Raw genomic sequence first — 13,167 nt, 5'->3', positions numbered from 1 at the left:
GAGACAATCCAGACTAATATTGCATAAGGGGGCTAATAATATTGACCTTAAAGTGAGTTTAAATATATTAAAAACTGCTTTTATTCTAGATGAAATAAAACAAATCAGACTTTCTCCAGAAGAAAAAATATTATAGGAAATACTGTGAAAAATTCCTGAATCTGTTCAATGTCATGTGGGAAATATTTTTTAAAAGATTATAAAAAATACAGGAGGAATACAATCATTTTGACTTCTACTATATACATAAAACAATGCAATATAATATGCATTTGTGCTTTACTTTGCTTTGAAATACCATTAAAAATCCCATATAATTATATGCCTAAAACGCATCTTTGAAATGAAATTGTGATGCTTTGATGGCAGTTTGATAACACATTAGACAATGTGATATAAGCCTACAGGATAGTTTTCTGCATTTTTATTCAAAGGTCAGAAAGTCAGATGCTGATAGAAACGGCAAATGAAGTGATTTGTGAAGGTTTCTGGTCTCCAGCTCCAGTCCCCGAGGTGCTCAAAGGGGATTTTTCTTCAGCTTTTGAGTTTCGAGGCTTACACAATTGCAGTCAAGCAGTGCAGATTTGCCACTATGACCCGAGCATTCCCATTGGCTTTAATAAAGGCATATTTCCTTGGGGGAAAAATATTGAATTATAAAGCCTCAATAGGGAATATTCAAATGCACAATATTTCCCTTCACTGCCTGTCACAAACGTCTCTCATGAAAGGGCTAAACATTCGCTCTGCCTTTCAGTGGACTGTCTGTCTGTCCAGACTGACTCTTTTCTGATGTGAGAAGACTGCACTGCAAATAATGCTTTTCTTAGCTGGAGTTTTCCTCTGGTTTCTAGTTGAAATATCAAAAAAATTCTTAGTATTTTCTAGACAAGCATTTTTTTCAGACAAGCAGGAGTTTAAGTTTTGTTTTCAGAAATAATAATATTATATTATAATAATATTACTAATAATAAAATTATGTGAGTTTAATCTGCCATTGGGGTGAGTAAAGTAATGAAAAAAACATGTTGTACTTGTTTTACTTGTTTATTTTCTGAAAATAAAAGAAAATCTTTAGAATCTCTTCTTGATTTAAGATTTTTAAATATATTTGGACAAAAATCAAGACAGAAAAATTATTGTGCAAGTTTGTATACACTGATCTGGCAACAATGTACAATGTCTGGCAATTTTATGGTCCAAACATCAAAATGTATTCATTTACAAATCATGCACAGGGGAAAATTTACTGTGAAGTCCTAGCATAGAATGCAAGGCATGTTCAAATAAAAAATAAAATACAATAATAATAATAATAATAATAATAATAGTAGTAGTAATAAAAATAGGTTGGTGTAGGCTGCATCCAGCCATTTTTTTCCACAAGCTTTACGTTTAAAGAGCTTGACATTTATTACAGATCAGATCAATGTTTTGTGCCTGTTTGTTTTGGTGAAAGTAGCTAGTAATGTTTTGTTATGGTACGATTCTTCTGAAATTATTAATTAGCCCTTTTTTTTCTGAAATGATTCTTGTCAAATGATTCTTTACCATATGATTCTTCAGAATTTGTTCCCAATTGATTCCTCTCAAATGAATCTTTGCTATGATTCTTCAGAATTATTTCCTAAAATGATTTTGTCAAATGATTCTTTACCATATGATTCTTCAGAATTATTTCCCCATATGATTCTTGTCGAATGATTCTTTACCATATGATTCTTCAGAATTTGTTCCCCAATTGATTCCTCTCAAATGAATCTTTGCTATGATTTTTCAGAATTATTTCCTAAAATGATTTTGTCAAATGATTCTTTACCAAATGATTCTTCAGAATTATTTCCCCATATGATTCTTGTCAAATGATTCTTTACCATGTGATTCTTCAGAAGTATTTACCCAAATATTTTTTCACAAATTATTTTTTTACCATGTGATTCTCGTGGAAAAAAAAAAATCCAAAACAATTCTTCCTAATGGAAATGATTCTTGCTCAGTGGATATTTTCCAAATTAAGTTTCAAAACATTTTTAAACATAATATTTTACTAGATATTTTGCAACATACTGGTATTCAGCTGTCAGCTAAAGTGTAATTTAAAGGCTTAACTAGGTTAATTATGTTAATTATGCAAGTCATTGGACAACAGTGGTTTGTTTTGTAGCAGTCAGTCCATCTATCCATAATCCAATCAATCAGCCAAGTAACCAATCAAATCAGCCAATCAACCAACCAACCAACCAACCAAATCAACCAACTAAATCAACCAACCAACCAACCAAATCAACCAACCAACCAACCAACCAACCAACCAACCAAATCAACCAACAAAATCAACCAACCAACCAACCAAATCAACCAATTAACCAACTAACCAACCAACCAACCAACCAACCAAATCAACCAACAAACCAAATCAACCAATTAACCAACCAACCAAACCAACCAACCAACCAAATCAACCAATTAACCAACCAACCAACCAAATCAACTAACCAAACCAACCAACCAACCAAACCAACCAATTAACCAGCCAACCAAATCAACCAATTAACCAACCAACCAAATTAACCAATTAACCAACCAACCAAATCAACCAATTAACCAACCAACCAAACCAACCAACCAACCAAATCAACCAACCAACCAAATCAATCAACCAAATCAACTAACCAAACCAACCAACCAACCAAACCAACCAACCAACCGAATCAACCAACCAACCAAACCAACCAACCAACCAAATCAACCAACCAACCAAATCAATCAACCAAATCAACTAACCAAACCAACCAACCAACCAAACCAACCAATTAACCAACCAACCAAATCAACCAATTAACTAAATCAACCAACCAACCAAATCAATCAACCAAATCAATCAACCAATCAAATCAACCAACCAACCAAGCAAATCAACCAACCAAGCAAATCAACCAACCAACCAAATCAATCAACCAACCAACCAAGCAAATCAACCAGCCAACCAAATCAACCAAATTATCCAACTAAATAAACCAACCAACCAAATTAGTAATTCAATCATTCACCCAACCAACCAATCAAACCAATCAACAAATCAAGGCAAGGCAAGGCAAGGCAAGGCAAGGCAAGTTTATTTATATAGCACATTTCATACACAGTGGCAATTCAAAGTGCTTTACATAAACAGGAATAAAAGAAACAATTATAAGAGAAATAAAAACAAACATAAAAATGGTAAGAATAAAAATAAAATAAAATAAAAGCTGACAAAATGTGTTATAAAAGAATTAAAAAGAAGAGAAAAACATAGTAGTTCGATCTGTCGGACGTAGCACAGTGCTCATTCAGTAAAGGCACAGCTAAACAGATGTGTTTTCAGTCTTGATTTGAATGTGCCTAATGTTGGAGCACATCTGATCATTTCTGGAAGCTGATTCCAGCAACGAGGGGCGTAGTAGCTGAAAGCCGATTCACCCTGCTTTGACTGAACTCTTGGGATTTCTAATCTATTTGATCCTAAAGATCTGAGTGATCTGTTAGGTTTGTATTCAGTGAGCATATCTATAATGTATTGAGGTCCTAGGCCATTTAGTGATTTATAGACCAGTAATAATACTTTAAAATCTATTCTAAATGTGACTGGGAGCCAGTGTAAAGACCTGAGGACAGGTGTGATGTGCTCTGATTTCCTGGTTCTGGTCAGAATTCTGGCCGCAGCGTTCTGGATGAGCTGCAACTGTCTGACTGTCTTTTTGGGAAGGCCAGTGAGGAGGCCATTACAGTAATCCACCCTGCTGCTGATAAAAGCATGAACAAGTTTCTCTAAGTCTTCACTGGAAACAAAGCATCTAATTCTTGCAATGTTTTTGAGATGATAGTATGCTGATTTACTAACTGCTTTGATATGACTATTAAAACTCAGATCTGACTCCAGAGTCACACCAAGATTCTTGACCTTATTTTTTGTTGTTTGACCCTTAGAGCCAAGGTACGCATTCACCTTGAGAACCTCATCTCTGTTCCCAAACGCAATGACTTCAGTTTTCTCTTTGTTTAACTGAAGAAAGTTTTGGCACATCCAATTGTTAATTTCATCAATGCATTGGCAGAGGGTGTCAATGGGGCTGTAGTCATTAGGCAGTAAGGCTAGGTAGATTTGAGTGTCATCAGCATAGCTGTGGTAGGAGATTTGGTTCTTTCTCATTATTTGGCTCAGAGGGAGCATATAAAGGTTGAACAGGAGTGGTGCCAGAATCGAGCCTTGTGGGACTCCACATGTCATGGGTGTCCACTCTGATCTATGGTCACCTATACTGACATAGTAACCTCTTCCTTCAAGGTAAGATCTGAACCATTTGAGGACCGTCCCAGACAGCCCAACCCAGTTTTTCAGCCTATCCAGAAGTATGCTGTGATCGACAGTGTCAAATGCAGCACTGAGATCGAGCAGTACCAGCACTGTTAGTTTGCCTGAATCTGTATTTAGGCGGATATCATTGATTATCTTTATAAGGGCGCTCTCTGTACTGTGATGTGGTCTGAAACCAGATTGAAAATTGTCCAAACACCCCTTGTAGTTTAGGAACTTGTTAACCTGGTTAAAAACAACTTTTTCAATGATTTTGCCAATGAAAGGGAGATTTGAGATGGGCCTGTAATTGCTCAATATGGTGTTATCTAGGTTGCTCTTCTTCAAGAGGGGTTTAACAACTGCAGTTTTAAGTGAGTTAGGAAAAATCCCCGAGAGAAGTGAAGCATTTACCACTTTTAGAAGATCCATTTCTAAGCAGGTCAACACCGTTTTAAAGAATGATGTGGGGAGCGTGTCAAGACTGCAGGTTGATGTTTTCATAACTTGCACGATCTCTTCTAAGATTTTGCCATTAATTGCCATGAAATCGGACATAATGTCTGATTTCTTAAGTTGTGGTTGAGCTAGTCTGACGTCGACACAATTTGGCTGATTGGATGAGCTGATTGCCTTTCTGATATTATTGATCTTGTCAGTAAAGAAATGAGCAAACTCATTACATTTGCTTTCAGAGAGTAGCTCACTGGGAATCCGACTGGGGGGGGTTGTGAGTTTCTCTATCGTTGCAAAGAGTTTACGAGCATTGTTTACGTTGCTGTTTATAAGGCTTGAAAAGAAAGTCTGCCTAGCAGTTTTTAGTTCCATATTAAAAGCACGAAGACTGTCTTTATAGATATTATAATGGACTACTAGTTTCGTCTTTCTCCACATACGCTCAGCTTTTCTGCACTGTCTTTTCATTATTTTAATTCTTGGGGACCTAGTCCAAGATCCCCTTTGGGTGCTAGTTATCTTCTTGGCTTTAACAGGAGCAATGTCATCTATGACATTCTTAACTTTAGAGTTAAACAAATCAATGAGAGAATCAACAGAGTCTGCAGATATACTTGGTGCTAGCGATATGGCCTTCATAAACTGCTCATTAGTGTTCTCATTTATGCATCTCTTTCTGACAGAGACAGATCTGTCTTTAATAGCTGGAGTGATCAATATATCAAAGAAAATACAGAAATGATCAGATAGTGCAACATCCTTAACAACAGTTGATGAAATGTGTAAACCCTTAGTTATAAGTAGATCAAGAGTGTGTCCACGATTGTGTGTGGGTCCTTGAACATGCTGAGTCAGATCAAAAGTGTTCAAAACAGTCATCAGTTCTTTTACAGCATTGATTTCTGGATTATCAATGTGAATATTAAAATCCCCAGCAATGGTAAAATAGTCAAATTCAGAGGTTACTATTGATAACAGCTCTGTAAAATCATCAATAAAAGCTGGAGAATATTTTGGAGGTCTGTAGATAATGATCAGTAAGATACGTGGAGCACCTTTTAGTGCTATACTCAGATATTCAAAAGACAAAAAGTCACCAAATGACACTTGTTTACACTCATAGACATCTTTAAACAGGGCAGCAATGCCTCCACCTCTCCTATTGGCTCTGCAAACACTCAAAAAGTCAAAGTTTAAAGGAGCTGTTTCATTCAGAACTGCTGCACTACAGCTGTCATCTAGCCAAGTTTCATTTAAAAGCATAAAATCAAGGCAATTTGAGCTGATAAAATCATTGACTAAAAGTGACTTATTGTTGAGTGATCGGATGTTTAAAAGTGCTAACTTAACAGTTTTAGCTGTTTCTGCTACAGTAGTCTCAGATTTATATTTAATAGACACAAGATTTGAGTGATTTGCTATACGGCCTGAAAAAGTCTTCGGTTTTCTGTCACGTAATACAACACCTATATGCGTAGAGAAAGCTACAGGCACACTGGGTTCCTGCTTGTTCTGTAAACATCTGATAAAGACACTGTTATCTAAGCAGGCACCCGAGACACATCATGGAGAGCAGTTTTGTTCACCAGCTGAGGATGGTGCGTTGTTGTTTGGGCCCTGGCGGTGGGGCAAATGTCGGAGGGCTCTTCCAGGTGGGCTCAGAGGTGGTTGTGGAGCAGGCCGCTTTTTGGTTGGTAACTGGGGGCTTGCGGCGATGGAGTGTGAAAGTTTAGTTCCAGCATGCACCAGTTCCTCCATCTTTTTTGAGAAACCCAAGAGAGGCGAGCAAGGTGATAATGGGAACGTGTCTGGTGACAGAGGCTGTGGCTCTGGGGATTCTGGGTGCTGAAATATGTTTTCCTGGGTGTTTTCCTGAGGATCAGTTTTTAGTGACGAGACATGATGCTGTTCTGATGCGCCACAGTCTGTCTGTGTTGAGCAGAGGGCCAGCGATAGTGTCTCTATCAACAGTGGGTGTTTTGGCTGCGTGGCGTTATCACTGTCCTTGGGTGATGCGTCAGCCCCAAGTCCACTCGGGAGCTGATTTGAGGTCCTGTGGTCATCTGGACATTTGCTAGGTGTGTATGTGCCATTTGGATTGAGGTCAGTGGCACATACAGCTGATGGATGATGGAGGGAGAAGAAGATATTGTCCTTTAGCACCTTTGCACCAAGTTTGTTTGGGTGAAGGCCGTCTGATGTCAACAGTTGTCTTTGGTTCCAGAAGAGATTAAAGTTGTCAATAAAATTCACTCCTTTCCTGTTACATGCTTTCTGCAGCCATACATTTAGACCAAGCAGCCGTGAAAACATGTTTGTCCCTCTTGCAGGAAGTGGTCCACTGATGAACGGCTGAATTTTCACTCTTTCAACTGTTTCCAAGAGCTCACAGAAATCTCTCTTGAGCAGTTCTGACTGTTCCTTCCGAATATCATTCTTCCCCACATGGATGATAATCCGTTTTGCAGTCTTGTGCTTCATCAGAATTTCCTTAAGTTCTTTGTTTACATCAGAAACTGTTGCATGAGGGAAGCAGTATGTCATTGTAGATTTGCTCCTAAAATTCCTGATTATTGAATCTCCTACAATTAGTGTTCTTATCTCAGGTGCGATCGGAGCAGAATGCCGCTGTCTAGTCGGCCTTGAGCCTCTGTTCCATGCAGAGTTAGCTGCTGAGTCATGCGATCTCTGTCTGACTGCATTTGGGGATTCTTCACCCATATTACTCAGTACTTCATATCTGTTCTCAAGCTGTATTTGAGTCCGAGCTGTATTTGGGGTAGAGGACGCTAATGCGGCAGCATATGATCTGACCCCACGAGTACCCTTTGGTCTCGCACCTTGTTTATGCCAATGCTCATTTTCCACAGTTTTAATCTGTTTTTCAGTGCTCGAAATAGTGGTAGGAATAGATTTATGGGACTCACCGGCTATTTGCTGTGAGCGTCCACAATGACGCTGCAGTTCTGGTTGGATCGCAAGTAACTTTGTTTCAAGAACTGCAATCTTTTGTAGAAGTTTGTGGCAGTTTGTACAGCAGTGAGAATCTGAATTAATCCGATCCAGAGGCATTTTCACAGCCGTGTTTTCCCGTCTCAGGAATGTGAGCAGCTGATAGTTGGTAGCGGGAGGATTGTTTAGACGATAATTCCCCTCTTGTTAGTAAAGCTATATTCCAGAAAGTTTGTAGAATCGATGCTGATCTTCAAGCTGTGTTGTTTGAGCACTGTGCTGATAGGCTCAAGTTAAAATTAGGGTTTAAGATATAAAAGCAAGTGAGCAGAGAGCGGAGCAGTAGGCAAAGACGTCCGAACAGTAGCGAAGCAGGAAGAAGCTTCAAATCAATCAACTAACCAAACCACCCAACCAAAACAACCAACCAACCAACCAAATCAAACAAACCACCCAACCAAACCAACCAACCAACCAATCAATCAATCAATCAATCAATCAATCAATCAATCAACCAACCAACCAACCAACCAATCAATCAATCAATCAATCAATCGATAATTTAATCAACCAACTAAATAAACCAACCAATTAATCAATGCATCGATAATGCATCTAATAATACTGACCTCAGTGGTTTTGATTTTATTTCCCACACACTGATACTAATATTTATTTAGTCACTTGTGAAATATTTGTAAAACTCACAGGATAACTAACAATATTATCATCAGCTGGATATCAGTCACGCTTATGAATGAAATGGTCAATAAGAAACCTTTTAAAACTCTATCTTCACCCTGATTAACAACACACGGACCTTAATGAGCAAGTTATAAGCAATCTGATGCACCCACACACACACACACACACACACACACATCAGCTTTCATTTGGCTTCTCGATGGCACGTGAAATTGAGTCCAGATGAAGCATCAGCAGAACAGAGAAATGAAGCGTTGGTCATTTGCGGCGTTCTGGATTTGTCGCTGTTATTTCCCAGTGTAAATGAGATATTTATTCTGCCGCTCAGACAGCCGTGTTGATTTTAAGCAGGCAGAAGTGTGTGAACTTGTGCTGAACTGCGGGCGCTGAAAGTCTGTGAATATGCACCGATGCTAATGCACTAGTATTGTTGCACTGCTCACTTTTTCGGGACATAATTATTAAGGGAACACTTTATAATAAGGTAGTATTGGGACATGTTAGTTAATGCATAGACTAACATGACAAAGAATGAACCATGCATTTATTACAGTATTTGTTCATGTTAGTTAATGAAAATACAGTTGTTTATGTTACTCACGGTGCTTTACTAATGTTAATAAGCATGAGTTTGGATTTTAATAATGCATTGTTTTACTGTAGGACAGTTATGCAGTATATGGTTATCACAATGCAACTTTAAAATACAGTACCATGCAGTATATCTGTGCTACAGCAAAAAACAGTTCATATTACAGTTAAATACTGTGTCAATTACAAAAAAGGTTAGCGATGTAGTTCCAATGACTTAATGTTAATCAATTACAGCAAAAATACCGTATTTATATTTACAGCACCATTTTTCTTGCTGTATGTGTATTTACAGTATTGTGTGTCTTTACCATAAAATACAGTAATTATCACAATGCAACATTAAAATACAGTAACTTACCACATAACAGTGCTACGGTAAAGTACAGTTGTTTATATTACTCACGATGCATTAACTAATATTTACAAGCATGAGTTTGGATTTTAATAATGCATTTTTTTACTGTAGGACAGTTATGCAGTATGTTACTGTATTTTAAAGCTGTATATTCTACAGTAAAGATATACAATACTGTAAATACATGTACATATACAGCAGGATGATGTTCTGTAAATGTACAGTAGTTTTGCTGTAATTGATTTACTGTAAGTTACTGGCGAACTGCTGCAAGTAAATTACTGTAGATTCTACATGAAAATCGTTAACAGTGTATCGTTTGGAATAATTGTAGTGTATCATTAATAAATACATTAATTATGGTTTATGAGAGTTTCATTAGAGTTGCCTAGTATTCATTTGCTAAATTAATCACAAGGAATAATCATAATATCAATATTTGTAGCCAGGAGCATTGCTAGACATAAACCTCTGGGGCACAGTATATATAAAAAAAATTTATATATATATATATATATATATATATATATATATATATATATATATATATATATATATATATATATATATATATATATATATTAGAAAACTAAAAAATTATATATAATTATAAATAAATAACAGTATTATTGTTATTATTCAATTATTATTTAAAATAAAAAATAGAAATCAATCCTAAATGTAACTGGAAAACAATCTAAAGACACAACTTGAGTGATGCTAAGATCATTTAAGAAATCTTTTGCATAAATATTAACTTCATTAGAATGAAATTCAATAGACAATTCAGTATTATACAAAAAAAAAGATGTTTTATAGAATGATCTGTTGTGTGTTGTCTTAGACCCGACTCATGGCTGAGAATTAGGTTTATTAAGCCTCACCTCCTGACTTCATCATCCATCCTTTTTGCTTCATACAACAACTCTATCAGGAGCCATGCTTAGTATAAATAAGATCACCATCATATTATTTCAACAGAGAATAATGTCTTTATTCTGAGATTACCACTCTTAATAAATACTCTTGTATTCAAGGTAAATCATATCTCACAGAATTTACCGGGGCACTGGCCATTTCTAATGAGGCACGTGCCCCAGTAAATGGGGTCTAGCGACGCCCCTGTTTGTAGCTGAACACCCTCTGATAATAAAAAAGATCTAAAGCACATTAGTTTGTAGTATTAAATTTGATGTATAAGTCATTAAATAGAAGTTTTTTTTTATTATTATTGTCTTAACGTCTACATTTATTTAATTGTACTGTATTATGTATTAATTTTCTTTTCTTTATTCTTATATTATTTACTGTTTTTTATTTTATATATTTATTATATATTCTATTATTTTATATATTTAATATATATTAAAATTCTTTTCTTTTTCCTATTTTTTTCTTATTTTACTTTATTTTTTTATTTTTATGCATTAATTTTATTATATTTTTCTTTTTTATTTGATTCATTTTATTTTGTTTTATTTATCATGCATTACTATTTTTCTTTTTTCTTATTTTATTATGCATTAATTAAATTGTATGTTAATTATAATGTGATCATTTAATTTTTTATTTAGTTTTATTTATTTTATTTTTTCTTATTTGATAAATTTTTATTATGCATTTATTGGAATATGTTTAATAACTTTGTCACATTATAAATTCCTTTGCAGTCACTTTTGATCCATGCAATCCATCCATGATTATATGTTGAATTAAATTATTATATATTTAATATTCATTTTAAAACAAGCTTATTTTTAGACACGTAATGGCAACATGATTAATTGCATTAATTTCACAAAGCTGTATTCTCAATAAATAATTAACGCTAAATTAGCATGTCATATTTAGCCCTAATTTATATGTAAATTGAGTTATGTGAACATAAGAATGATTACAGCATCAAGGAATGAATATTAGACAATTATACTTTTTATCATGATCACGCAGCTTAAGTTGTAATGTTTGTTCAACATTTCTTGTACAGTAATTACACCAAGTTTGCCAGTTTATTACCAAGTTTGCCAGTTTGTCTGTATGCATCCATTTAGTGTGGAAAACAGTGTTGATTTACTCTGTGTTGCTTTGCTGTAATGAATGGTAATTTACTCTCTTCTGAATGGAGAAACTCCAGCTTTAGTGGCAATTACACAGCCAGAACATACAGTGTCCAACATTAAAAATAAACAAAATAAATAAAAGATTACTGCGTACAGTAATCCAGGTAATGCACAAAGCAAGATACACTTACTGTACACTTACTGTACAGTACAACTTACTGTAAATCAAATACAGCAAAAATGCTACATTTATATTTATAGCACCATCGATCATGCTGTGTGTGCATTTAGAGTATTGCTTATCTTTACTGTAAAATATACAGTAATTTTCACAATGCAAATTTAAAACACAGTACCATAATGCATAACCGTCCTACAGTAAAATACAATTCATATTACAGTTACATACTGTGTAATTTACAACAATCGTTAATGTAATTGTACTGCAGCAATTTGCCATTAACTTACTGTAAATCAATTACAGCAAAAATGCTGTATTTACATTAACAACGCTAACTATCTTGGTGTATATGTATTTACAATATTGCATATATTTACTGTAAAATATACAGTAATTTTTATGATGCAACTTTAAAATACAGTAACATACTGCATAACCATCCTACACTAAAAAACTGTTCATATTACAGTTACATACTGTGTAATTAACAAAAAAATTAACGTAATTATAGTGCAACAGTCCGCAAGTAACTTACTGTAAATCAATTACAGCAAAAATGCCATATTTATATTTACAGCACCTATTATCTTGCTGTATATGTATTTACAGTATTGTATATCCTTACCATAAAAATATGGAGTCATTTTCACAATAAAACTTTAAAATACAGTAACATACTGCATAACCGTGCTACAGTAAAACACATATACATATTACAGGTATATACCGTGTAATTTCAACAGAGTGTCAAAATCTTGATGCTTCTGTGAGACTCGTCTGTCAAATCTGAGCTTTAATTTGTATTTCCTATTGGATTCGGGTCAGGTGATTGGCTGGGCCATTCTACAGCTTGATTTTCTTTCTCTGAAAGCATTTGAGGGTTTCCTTGGCTGTGTTTTGGATCACTGTCTTGCTGAAATGTCCACCCTGGTTTCATCTTCATCCTCCTGCTAATGTAGATGTTTGATTGAAGTGGCTGATATTCATTTACACTGAGGAAGGGCAGAGGGTTGCTGAAGAACTACTGAGAGATTTCAGTTGCTGACTGGGCTTTCCATGTCGTTCTACACCTCCCTTTCTTCATGTGTTCAATACTTTTTATCTGCATCATTTCATTTTATTACGCATAACTTCATTTGTAAAATAATTTGATTTGTTTTCTTTGCATATATGGATTTCTTTGGTTGTTACCAACATCCAGTGAAAAGTTCAAGTCAACGGCAGCTTTAGAAATATGTTTTCTGAGAAAAATTGTGACGCGTTGAATACTAATTTCCACCACTGTATGTATTGGCATTGCCAGATATTTTTTTCCTTTTTTTAAGCTGTCATTTCTAAAGTATGATCGCTGATGAATGAAGAACGATCAGCATTTCTCCACTCAGCATGTAAGAGCGAGTGTTTCTGCGTTTCTCCGTCAGTGTTTGAGTCTCCAGTGTAATCCATTACCGTTAGCTGTGTAAATATAAGTGCTCTGACAGTCCGTTTGTCTTCATCTGTGCTGTTTCTCTCTCTCTCTCTCTCTGCAGAT

General features: G+C 35.3%; 1 protein-coding gene across 1 annotated transcript in view; it reads left to right on the top strand.

Moving 5' to 3' along the window:
* si:cabz01090165.1 (uncharacterized protein LOC100333421 homolog) overlaps nt 1–13,167 on the top strand; it is a 243,597-nt gene that overhangs the window by 109,639 nt on the left and 120,791 nt on the right. Inside the window, exon 3 of the mRNA XM_056478722.1 lies at nt 13,166–13,167. This exon is cut by the window's right edge and continues 128 nt beyond it. The gene's annotated coding sequence lies outside the window, so the exon portion shown is untranslated. The remainder of the gene's footprint in view (nt 1–13,165) is intronic.

Source organism: Danio aesculapii, chromosome 18 (assembly GCF_903798145.1).
Source record: "Danio aesculapii chromosome 18, fDanAes4.1, whole genome shotgun sequence".
Classification (NCBI taxonomy): domain Eukaryota; kingdom Metazoa; phylum Chordata; class Actinopteri; order Cypriniformes; family Danionidae; genus Danio; species Danio aesculapii.
The sequence above is the reverse complement of the archived record's forward strand: the minus strand, read 5'-3'. Positions and strand labels throughout refer to the sequence as shown.